Genomic DNA, 13,351 nt, shown 5'->3' with positions numbered 1-13,351 from the left:
GAGGGATATATGTCTGTAATTTTCTTTTTTTGTGGTGTCTTTACCTGGTTTTGGTATCAGGGATATGCTGGCTTCATAGAATGTGTTTGGGAGTATTTCATCCTTTTTTATGCTCTGAAATACCTTTAGTAGTAGTGGTGTTAACTCTTCTCTGGAAGTTTGGTAGAACTCTGCAGTGAAGCCGTCCAGGCCAGGGCTTTTTTTTCTTGGGATTTTTTGGTTGCCTTTTCAACCTCTTCTTTTGTTATGGGTCTTTTTAGTTGTTCTAACTCTGTGTAAGTTTAGGTAGGTAGTGTGTTTCTAGGAAATCATCCATTTCTCCTAGGTTTGCAAATTTGTTAGAGTATTGTTTTTGATAGTAATCTGATATAATTCTTTTAATTTCAGTTGGGTCTGTTGTAATATTGCTCATCTCATTTCTTATTTGGGTTATTGGATCCTCTCCTGTTTTTCTTTTGTCAGTTTGGCCAATAGTTTCTCAATATTGATCACTTTAGATAATTTTTAACACCAGAATTATTATTTGGATTTTAAAAGTATGTATTTCTTTATCGATAGTCTGTGTTTGGTGAGGCACCATTGTCATATTTTAATTCTTTAGACATAGCTTTCTTTAGATATTTGGACATATTAATATAGCTAATTTAAACTCTTTGTCTAGTGAGTCAAATACCTGGGCTTCCTCAAGGAAAGTTTCCATTTTTTGTTATCACCTGCGTATTGGCCATTTTTTTTTCTTTATACATTTCTTAAGTTTTTATTATAAATCGGGCATTTTAAATAACACAATATGAAAACTCTTAAAGTCAGATCTCCCTTTCAGGGTTTATTTTGTTGATGTTTTGTTGTTGCTGTAATTTTCTTTAGTAAATTTACTGGATTGATTCTATAAATTCTCTATTGTTTGACATGTACAGCCGCTGAAGTCTCTATTTAGTTAGTTTAGTGGTCCATTAATGATTGGATACATAGTTTCTTAAAAGCTTTGAAATAATAAGTCTTCCATCCTTTGCCAAAGGGCTCTGTTTGTGTGGTGAGTCATGCCTTCAATGTTCTGTCAGTTGACAACTTGTCATTAGCCTGCATTTCCTGCTTACACAATACTTCAAAGTCAGCAAGAAGTAAGAGATTTGGGTCTTTTTAGGTCTTGCCTGTGCATGTATGCAGCTTTACCCATGTTCATGGCCTTCTAGATGCTCTGGAATGTATCAGATATTTTAATACTACATATAGAGCTCTAACTTTCTGTATCTTTTTTTATGTCTTTTGGACAGACTCTTGTTGGTTCCAACTGATATTGTGAATTGTTTAACAAATGTCTTTGGTTGTTTTCAACAAATTCTATAGGTTTGAGGAGTTTCTCACTTAGTGAACTCTGTGTCATATCAAATATGACAAGACCAGTGAATGCTTTTTTTTCAGGAAGCTGCCCGACAGGTTAGTGATAACTCTTTGTAGTTGGGGTTTCTTTCCTCTCCAGTGGCTGCTCATTGTTGTTCTTAGCAGCTGTTGAGTCGGCCCCCAATTCATAGTAACTTCATGCACAATAGGATCCTACTATTTTGATCCAATGGGTTTTCATTGGCTGATTTCTCAGAAGTAGATCACTATGTCTTTATTCCTAGTCTGTCTTAGACTAGAAGCTCCACTGAAACCTGTTCAACATCATAGCAGCATGCAAGTCTCCACTGACAGATGAATTTTGGCTATATTTGAGGTGCACTGGCCAGGAATTGAGCCTGGGTCTCCTTCATGGAAGGCAAGAATTCTACCACTGAACATCACTTCAGCGAGTGTTTGTGAGGCAACAGTGTTTCACATCTACTGTGATTTTGACGATGTTGGTTTTATACGCTGTTTCAGAGCTACAGAGAAGGGAATTGGAATAGAGCAAATTAAAACACTACAAAACTTGCTGCTATAAGTGAGAAACAGCAGTTTTTCTTGAATAAATTCTTAGAATTTTCCAAGCCTTTTTTTAATTTCTAGAATTTTTAAAATGCAAATTTTGACATTTTTTGCCAATGTTCTAATTGTTTTTATGGAGAATCACATTTTTAGAGGACTATACTTCACCACTCTATAAGTTCCCTGAAATGATAAAGTTTCTTATTCTTCTTTGACCAGTATTACTTCATTTGGCCTAACCTCTCTATAATATGGAGATTCTCTGCCGTCCTCTATCTGTGTACTACTAATTTTTCTGAATAATGCCTGAGGTATGGTCATTCCAATTTCTGCTCCATCATTCTTTTCAGGAAAACAAAACAAAACATTATTTTTGTCTCTTACGGCTGATATATACCTTCATGATCTGACCCCATGTCAAACATAAGGAACCAGATTAACTTGTATGGTGGATTAAATATTGTCACCAGCTCTTTTACACCCCTCCATCAATGGATTAGATTTGTTTCCTCTTTTTGAATGTAGGCAGGTCTGAGACTGATTCGACCAACAGTATACTCCAGTAAGCCTATGCTGGTTCTTTTCCTGGCCTTCAAGAGAACCATGGCCCAGAGTCACCTTTTAAGAAGTCTGATTATCCTGCTGGATGAGATCATGTGGAGAGGCCCTGCGACTGTGTAGAAAGGGAAAAAAAGATTCATTTGGGCCCAGCCTTCCAATCATCCCTGCCAAAGTGCCAGACATATGAGTAAAGCTAACTTGGTTTTGCAGACCTGCTCAGTCACTAACCAAATACTCCCAAATGATCTAAGTCAATGTCACTTGAATCAGAGGAATTGCCCAGCCTAGAAATGTGAACCACAAATTCATGAGATACAATGAATATGTTGTTGCTTTATGTTACTACATTTTTGGGTAGTTTGTTATAGCAGCAATATCAGAGATTTGTTTAGCCTATCAACTCTTACTAGGTTGACAACCCTGAAAGATAAAAACTCCATAAATAAGCATTAGGGCAGTGGTTCCTATTTTGTGGTCCTTAGAATCCCAGGGTTTCTCAAAATTACTAATGTAGATCATAGAGTTCTTTTTATATTAGAAAGAAATATTTAATGAAGATTTTATGGTTACTCATTTTAAGTCGATGTATGGTATAATAAAAAAAAAAATTGTTATGGTATACCAGAAAATTGGTATTATTTTCCTGCTCTGAATTTATTACATCAATGTTTGGCCACAGTTCACTGATTTCATTTTAGTACATACTCTCTTTCACTTTGGAAACTGAGTGGTGGGACTCTTAATCACGTATTCTACCCTCCCCTAATGAGACTAGACTGATCAAACTTCATTTCCCTGGACTCTGAATCATGAGCAGAGAAAAGAAAGATGGCAAGATTGCTTGCCTTACCCATCCCAAAAAGAACCACCATATAATACTGTACAAGGTTTCCTTCTGCTAAGATCTTCAGGAACTGCCTTTTTCAGTGTATTTTTTTTTTTCCAAGCCTGAAAGCTCTCTTTTTTGGTAAGCTTATCAAAAGCCAGTTTCTGTTGCTGAGAAAAGAATTCTAAAACACCTGCTAATTAATATACTGAGATACTTTCAAGTATTTACCTTAGGCTTGTAAAATGTCTTATTGTAAATACGTACACATAAACATAAATACAAAAATATAAAATATAAACATAAATATACCTTTACACACATATACATGTATATATATAATATATATAAAATATATAATAAAATGTGAAACATTAACTATCTACATAATACTTTTTTATTTGATACATAATTCTTCTGAAATATGACATTTAATGAGAACATGGGTGTTAATAAGAGGTCTTTGTTGATACTCATAGACATTTAAAACTTTTCAATTTTTTGTTGTAAATATTGCTACAATGTGTTTCATGGCACATAATAATACATAACATTTATTGAGCACTTGCTATGTGCAAGGCATTACAGTAAGCATTTTATAAACATTCTTCCATTTAATCCTCACAGTAATCCTATGAAATAAGTATACAATATTGCCTCCGTATTACAGAAGAACACATCAAAGTTTCAAGGAATTTTCACACCCTCCAAAGTCACTATTTTTGTGACTACCATGCCTGGGGCTCAAACTCAGCTTTTTCTGGAGCCAAAGTCAGGGTTGATAAGTACTATGCTATTTGTTGCATTTATCTGCTGTCAAGTAGACTCCAACTCATGGTGACCTTAAGTATAACAGAACAAAATGATGCCTAGTTCTAGGCCATATTCATGATCATTGGTACATTTGTGTCCATTGTTTTGGCTATTGTGTAGCTCCTTCCAATCTAAGGGGCTCGTTTTCCAGCACTATATTGTACAATATTTGTAAGGTTTTCATTGGATAATTTTTAAAGAAAATTGCATTGCCTTTCTTCCTAGTCTGTCCTGGTCTGGAAGCTTCGCTGAGACTTGTTCACCATGGTTAACCTTGCTGGCATTTTAAATACCAGCGGCATAGCTTCCAGTATTATAGTAGCGTGCAAGCCACCAGACTATGACAAACTGACAGGTGGTGCTATATTGCCTCTTTACTCATTCTCAATTATTTTACTTACAGTAAGACAATGGTCTTAAACACAGTAAAGAGGTTTCCTCTTTAGGGCCTGTGTTCAAGCTTTCCCTTAGATAATCATTTGCCTAACTGATTCATTTCCTTCAAGTCTTGGCTTGAAACTAACATCACTGAGACTTATTCTGACTCACATATTTAATTCTTCAAACTGCCCAACCCCTGCTTCTAGCGTAACAACTCTATGCTCTCTGCAAGAAACACATTTTAAAGGCAAAGACACAAAGCGGATAAAAGTTAAAAAGGTATCCCATGCAAACATTAACCATGGGAGATTAAAAAGACTACACTTAAAACAGATAGACTTGAAGGCCAAAACTGTTACTAGAGATAAAGAAAAAAGGATCCCTGGGTGGCTCGAATGGTTAACCACTGGACTACTAACCAAAAAGTTGGAGATTCAAACCCACTCAGAGGCACAGTGGATGTAAAGCCCCAAGATTTGCTTCTGAAAGGTCACAGCCTTGAAAACCCTATGGAGTAGTTCTACTCTGCACACATGGGGTTGCCATGACATGAAATTGACTTGATGGCAACTAACAACAAGAACAACAGAGACAAAGAAGAACACTTTATAAAGAAAAAGGGCAAATTATCCAAAAGACATATATGCATCTGACAGAGGAGGTGCAAAATACATGAAGCAAAACTGAAGTCATTGAAGGGGGAAATAAATTATTCAACAATAATAGCTGGAGAAGTCAATACCCCACTTTAAATAATGAATAGATCAACTAGGCAGAAGATCAACAGGGATATAGAAGACTTGGACAACAGTATAAAAAAATTAGACGACAGAAGTATATAGAACAATATAGCCAAGAAAAAGCAGATTACACATTCTTCTCAAGTGCACACGGATAATTTTCCAAGGTAGACCATATATTAGTCCATGAAAAGTTACATTGTATTTAAAAGGATTTAATCATAAAAGGTATGTTCTCTGACTACAATGGAATTAAATTAGAAATAAATAACAAAGGGACATTTGGGGAATCTAAATATTTGGAAATTAGACAACATATTTCTAAATAAGCAATGGATCAATGACAAACTCAAGAAATTTAAAAAATATTTTGAGCTGAATGAAAACAAAATCACAATGTATTGAAGTTATGAGATGCAGCTAAAGGAGTGCTAAGAATGTGAATTAGAACAGTAAACTCCTGTACTAGAGACAAACAAAAATCTCAAATAAAAAACCTCAGCTTCTACTTTAAAAACCAAAAGTGAATTCTTTGAAATATCAACAATTCTCACATCTATATTGAACAAGAGAAAAAAAAAGACATTGGTAACCAAAATCAAAAATGAAAAAAGGGAAGTGGAGCCAACATGGTGCCATGCCATCCCTCTACAGCAAAGACTGGAAAAACTAAATAAAACAGATACAAATGTCAATCCTGGAACCCTAAGCATCAAACGAAAGGATAAAGAACTCTATCAAGCACAGACTGGAAGATGCTGACAGAAAACAGAGAATGAGGAGAGCTACAGAGCAGAAGTTCCCTGTTAGTTAAACACAGCATGGATTTGCCATCTTGGACCTCATCCATCAAGAACAGCAGACAGGGAGTATGGGAAGGCAACTTCATGGAACTTCCAACAGGAGACAGAGAACCTGGTAACCAGGGATGTACACTTTCTTACCCCCCAACCTTCTGCCCTGTATGCTGCCTCTGCTGGTCTCCAACAGGCCACAGTCACTCAGCTGAAGAAACACCAGCTCACTGCCACCTGGGTCCACCCCACCCACACCGGTTGGCTCCTTCAGTTCCATTTTTGTTCGTTTGTTTGATTGTTTTGGCTTTTTTGTTTGTTTCTTATCTCTGTCTCCCTTCCTTCCTTTCCTTTCTCCTGCCCAGCTAGCCCCACGTACCTTTCCCACCCCTTTTTGATGGGCTGTGCCTGAATTTAGGACACAGGACAGAGTCAGCCAGATACCAACCTGGGTAATGAACACTCAAAGATAAAAAAAAAAAAAAAAAACTAAAAGATTTACAACAGGGAATGAGAGAGATCAATCTGTAAGTGACAATAACCTCAGAACAACAAATGAGGGAATAAATGGTATAGGTATAGAACTTACAAATGGAGAGGAAGTCAAAGTGATATCAAGTAATAAAAGACTGGTTTAAACTTAGGAAGATAGGGGTAAATTTCAAGGTAACCACAAAGCAAGTTAACAAACCTATTCATCAAAATAAAGAAGAAAAACATAAAGTCAATAAACTCAAAATCTACAAAAATGAAAGCAACAAAATCCACAAACAAAAGGAATTCAGCACAGCCGAGTAAGAAGGACAAAGAAAATGTCGACACCCCAAAAAAGTAGTACTAAATGACAGCAATGAACACAAACCTATTAATAATCATACTGAACATACATGGCTTAAATACACCCATAAAGAGACAGAGACAGAATGGATCAAAAAAAAAAAAAAAAAATGACCCATCAATATGCTGTCTACAAGAGACAATTTAGAAACAAAGACGTAAATATATTAAAAATCAAAGGATGGAAAAAACACATCAAACAAAGGGTTACCAAAAAAGAGCAGGAGTAATAGACTTTAAAAACAAAATGCACCATAAAAGACAAGACAGGAGATTACATAATGATTAAAGGGACAATCCACCATAAGGACATAACCATAATAAATATCTATGCACCCAATGACAGGGCTCCAATATATTTAAAACAAACTCTAACAACAATTAAAAGAGAAATTGACAATTCCACAATAGTAGTAGGAGGCTTCAACACACCACTCTCAGTAAAGGACAGAACATCTAGAAAGAAACTCTACAAAGATACAGAAGATCTAAAGGCCACAATCAACTGACATGATCTCTTAGACATGTACAGAACGCTCCACCCAATAGCAGCAAAGTATAAATTCTTTCCTAACGCACATGGAACGTTCTCCAGAATAGACCATACCTTACGCCACAAAGCAACCCTCAACAAGATTCAAAACACTGAGATAATGCAAAGCATCTTCTCTGGTCACAATGCTGTGAAAGTAGAAATTAACAACAGGAAGTGCAAGGAAAAAAAATCAAATACATGGAGACTGAATAACACCTTGCTTAAAAACCACTGGGTAATAGAAGAAATCAAAGATGGAATAAAAAAATCCCTAGACTTAAACGAGAATGAGAACACATCATACCAAAAGTTCTGAGATAGAGTAAAGGCAGTGCTCAGTGGTCAAATTACAGCAATAGATACACACATCAAAAAGAAAAAAGGGACAAAATCAAAACATTAGCTATACAACTTGAACAAATAGAGAACAGCAAAAGAAGCCCACAGTCACAAGAAGAAAGGAAATAATGAAGATCAGAGCAGAAATAAAGAATAGAAAGAATCAACAAAACCAAAAGTTGGTTCTTTGAAAGCATTGACAAAAATTGGCAAACTGTTGGCCAAAATGACAAAAGAAAAACAGAAGAGGAAGCAAATAACTCAAATAAGAAATGACATGGAGGGCACTACAACAGACCCAACTGAAATAAAAAGGATCCTTACAGAATACTATGAAAAACTATACCCCCAAAAATATGAAAACCTAGAGGAAATGGTGATATTAATATTGTTCTATAATTTCTGAATTCCATTAGATCACTTTTCTTGGTAATAGGCATAAATATGGATCTCTTCCAGTAGGTTGCCCAGGGACCTGTCTTCCAAATTTCTTGACATAGATGAGCGAGCACTTCTAGTTCTGCATCCATTTGTTGAAACATCTCAATTAGTATTCCATCAAGTCCTGGAGCCTTGCTTTTCACCAATGCCTTCAGTGCAGCTTGGACTACTTCCTTCAGTACCGTCAGTTCCTGATCATATGCTACCTCTTGAAATGGTTGAACATCCACCAGTACTTTTTGGTATAATGATTCTGTGTATTCCTTCCTATCTTCTTTTGATGCTTCCTGCATCATTTAATATTTTCCCTGTAGAATCCTTCAATATTCCAACTCAAGGCTTGAAATTTTTCTTCAGTTCTTTTAGCTTGAGCAATGCAAGGAATATTTTTCCCTTTTGGTTTTCTATCTCCAGGTCTTTGCACATGTCATTACAATACTTTACTTTGTCTTCCTGAGCTGCCCTTTGAAATATTCTGTTCAGCTCTTTTACTTCAGTATTTTTTCCTATTGCTTTAGCTACTTGACGTTCAAGAGCAAGTTTGGTCTTTTATTTCTTTTCTGTGTTTTTAATGACCTCGTGCTTTCTTTGTGTATGATTTCCTTGATGTCATTCCACAACTCATCTGGTCTTTGGTCATTAGTGTTCCATGAGTCAAATCTATTCTTGAAATGGTCTCTAAATTCAGTTGGGATATACTCAGGGTTGTACTTTGGCCCTCGTGTACTTGTTCTAATTTTCTTTAGAGTCAACTTGAACTTGAAAATGAGCAATTGATGGTCTGTTCCACAGTCGGCCCCTGGCCTTGTTCTGACTGATGTATTGAGCTGTTCCAATGTCTCTTTCCACAGATATAGTCGATTTGATTCCTGTGTATTCCATCTGGTGAGGTCCACATATACAGTCACCATTTATGTTGCTGAAAAAAGATATTTGTGATGAAGAAGTTGGTCTTGCAAAATGCTGTCATGCGATCTCTGGCATTGTTTCTATCACCAAGGCCACATTTTCCAACTGCTGATCCTTCTTCTTTGTTTCCAGTGTTCACATTCCAATCACTGGTGATTATCAATGAATCCTGATTGCATGTTCCATCAATTTCAGACTGCAGAAGTTGATAAAAATCTTCGATTTCTTCATTTTTGGCCTTAGTGGTTGGTGCATGAATTTGAATAATGGTCGCATCAACTGGTCTTCCCTGTCGGTGTATGGATATTATCCTATCATTGACAGGGCTGTACTTCAGTATAGATCTTGAAATGTTCTTTTTGACAATGAATGCAATGCCATTACTCTTAATGTTGTCATTCCTGGCATAGTAGACCATATGATTGTCTGATTCAAAATGGCCAATACCAGTCAATTTCAGCTTACTAATGCCTAGGATATTGATGTTTATGTTTTCCATTTCATTTTTGACAATTTCCAATTTTCCTAGACTCATACTTCCTACACTCCACATTACAATTATTAATGAATGTTTGCAGCTGTTTCTTCTCATTTTGCCTTGTGTCACATTGGCTAATGAAGGTCCCAGAAGCTTGACTCCATCTACATCGTTAAGATGGACTCTAATTTGAGGAGGCAGCTCTTCCCCAGTCGTCTTTTGAGCATCTTCCAACCTGAGAGGCTCGTCATCTGGCACTATATCAGACCGTGTTCTGCTGCTATTTATAAGGTTTTCACCAGCTAATTATTTTCAGAAGTAGACCACGGGGCCATTCTTCCTAGTCTGTCAGTCTGGAAGTTCAGCTGAAACCGATCCAACCAAATGTGGAAATTATAGAACAATATCATTAATATCACATGCAAGTAAAATTTTATTGCAGGTCATTCAAAAGCAGCTGCAGCAGTATATCAACAGGGAACTGTCAGGAGTTCAAGCTGGATTCAGAAGAGGGCACGGACCCAGGGATATCATTACTGATGTCAGATGGATCCTTGCTAAAAGCAGAGAATACCAGAAAGGTGTTTACCTGTGTTTTATTGACTATACAAAGACATTAGACTATGTGGATCATAACAAATTATGGATAACATTGCTGAGAATGGAAATCCAGACCCCTTAATTGTGCTCGTGAGGAACCTGTACATAGATCAAGAGGCAGTTGTTCAAACAGAACAAGGGAATACTGTGTAGTTTAAAGTCAGAAAAGGTGTGCATCAGGGTTGTATCCATACCTAGTCAATCTGTATGATGAGATCAGAGAAGCTGGACTATAAGAAGGACAGGGCATCAGGATTGGAGGAAGACTCATTAACAACCTCCATTATGTGGATGACAGAGCCTTGCTTGCTGAAAGCAAATAGGACTCAAAGCACTTACTGATGAAGATCAAGACCACAGCGTTCAGTATGGATTACACCTCGACATAAGGAAAACAAAAATCCTCATAACTGGACCAATAAGCAACATCATGATAAACGGAGAAAAGTTTGAAGGTGTCAAGGATTTCATTTTATTTGGGTCCCAATCAACTCCCATGGAAGCAGCAGTCAAGAAATCAAAGGACACATTGCATTGGGCAAATCTGCGGCAAAAGACCTCTTAAAGTGTTGAAAAGCAAAGATGTCACCTTGAAGACTAAGATGTGCCTGACCAAAGGCATGGTGTTTTCAGTCATCTCATATGCACGTGAAAACTGGACAGTGAATAAGGAAGACGGAAGAAGAATTGATGTCTTTGAATTACGGTGTTGGCGAAGAATATTGAATATACCATGGACTACCAAAAGAATGAAAAAATCTGTCTTGGAAGAAGTGCAACCAGAGTGCTCCTTAGAAGCAAGGATTAGGAGACTGTATCTCATATTTTGGACATGTTATCAGGAGGGATCAGTCCCTGGAGAAGGACATCATGCCTGGTAAAGTAGAGGGTCAGTGAAGAAGAGGAAGACCCTCAATGAGATAGATTGGCACCATGGCAGCAACAATGGGCTCAAGTATAACAATGATTTTGAGGATGGCTCAGGACAGGGCAGTGTTTCGTTCCACTGTACATGGGGTTGCTATGAGTCAGAACTGACTCCAAGACACCTAACAACAATGACAACAACAAGATTTCTTAACCATTAACAATATTGATCAATTGAGTTAGAACTTTGAAATATGCAGTGCTATAATCATAAATGATACTTCTCTGTAGTTATAAGAATTTATTTAAAAAGCATATATAATATTAAAAACTGTCTAAAAATAACTAAAAATAATTTTCTGTTCATAAGTTTTGCAAAAGAAAAATAATCATTTAGATACTTTATGACATTTTCATTTATTTTTACTTATTTGCTAACTTTTATGTTTCTCATCTGCTGCCATGTGAGATTGGATAACATTAGACTTAAATACCTGTACTTATTTTGTGGCATCTTACCAAATCATTCTATATCAAGAGTATTGGTTTTATGAGGAAATAATACATGTTTTTAAATTTTATTCTGTAAAGTTTTTAGCTCACCTACTTAATTAAGAACATGGCGGAAACTCTGGTGGTGTAGTGGTTAAGAGCTATGGCTGCTAGCCAAAAGGTCTGCAGTTTGAATCCATCAGGTGCTCCTTGGAAACCCTATGGGGCAGTTCTACTCTGTCCTATAGGGTTGCTAAGAGTTGAAACTGACTCGATGGCAATGAGTTTTTGTTTTTTTTTTTTAACTTAAGAACATGTTTTCACAATGCTTAGTTGGCCAAGTACCATTTCAGAAAAATATGTTTTAATCATAAGTGACTTAGAATTATAAGCATAGTTTCCTAGGTGACTGAATAAGCTGGTGGCATTTATTCTAGTTACAGTAAATAGAATCATTGCTCTTAAAAAAGTAATGAAATAAAACATATGACACAGGACAAGTATATCTTAGTAATAAGAAAATAACCTTTTTGCCAACCAAAAAATGGCTAAGATTTTTACTGATTATTATCAGTCTCCCTTTTTAGTAGTATTCTGTTACCTTTAGATGTAAACAGAAAACATTAAAAAAGTAAATTATTGAGAATATCATGAAAACTGTGTTACTGGAAAGTGAACTAATAATATCATTATAATTTCTCATGGGGCTGTTGTATAAAATTATCTGTTTTGTTTTTGCATAACACTTTATTCCCATGAAATAGAAATGTCACTTGAGATTCAATTTTTAGGTATATTACTCAAATTGGCATCAAATAGAAACAAGACATAGTATATATTAAAGTATTCAGAAATGATATATGGTAAGAATTATGTCATAGAAATGTTTTTATGTGGATTTGAAGCTCACCGAACCTCTCCTGTTAGAAGAAGATGTACATCATCTAGGAAAATTATTTTATGCTCTTTTCTTGTTAGATTACCCAAATATATCTGTACCTACCAAGTATGTGCCTAAACTATGTTCATGTCTGGTTCAGTAATATAAATATCCCAACAAAATTCATAATATGATTTATTTTCCACAAAGAACTAAAAATTTTCTTTATAAAGCTTTTTTAATTTATTCTTAATATGGTGTACTTCATTTCACTTCTAAAAACAAAATGGTTAATCTAAATCTCCTTCTCATGGAAAATGGAGTCAGACATACTTTAGTAAAGGAGCTTCACAATGGTAGAAGACTACATATTTATTACTAGCTTTTTTCCTCTTTTTGAGTTACAGAAATGTAATTGTTAAGATGTCTTAGATTTTTCTTTTTCAGTGTTCACCCATCAAGATAAGCATACTCAATAAAAGACTAAAATGAGTTAAAATTATTTTTATAAAAATCGACAGAGGGAGGAAAGGCAAGATGGCCATGTAAACAGTTGCACACTCCCATTCCCCACAGAAACACATACACACACACACACACCAACCAAAAATGGCAAAACCAAAATTGTTAGACCTCTGCAAACCAGCTGAAGAGTTATAGCAACTAAGCAAATACTGAGTCAACAAAAATAAGACATCAAAATGATAGGAATAATTTGGTTTTCTATGGCCTATCCCCATCCCATCACTAGTTTGGCAGCCATCTTAAAGGTGTGATGTGTACATTCTAAGAGAAAGATCCCGGTCTCAGAGGGAGCAGAACAGAATTTATTTGAAAATTATTGTGTGTTTGCATTTTAGCCTCTTTGGGGGTTTTCTGAAGGACTAAAGCAAGGTGCCCATCTCTGTTTAACCTATTTCAAAACTCAAATAGGGCAGAAAATTAGCTAT

The sequence above is a fragment of the Elephas maximus genome, chromosome X (genome assembly GCF_024166365.1).
Source record: "Elephas maximus indicus isolate mEleMax1 chromosome X, mEleMax1 primary haplotype, whole genome shotgun sequence".
In the NCBI taxonomy this organism is placed as follows: Eukaryota; Metazoa; Chordata; class Mammalia; order Proboscidea; family Elephantidae; genus Elephas; species Elephas maximus.
Note: the sequence above shows the minus strand (reverse complement) of the source record.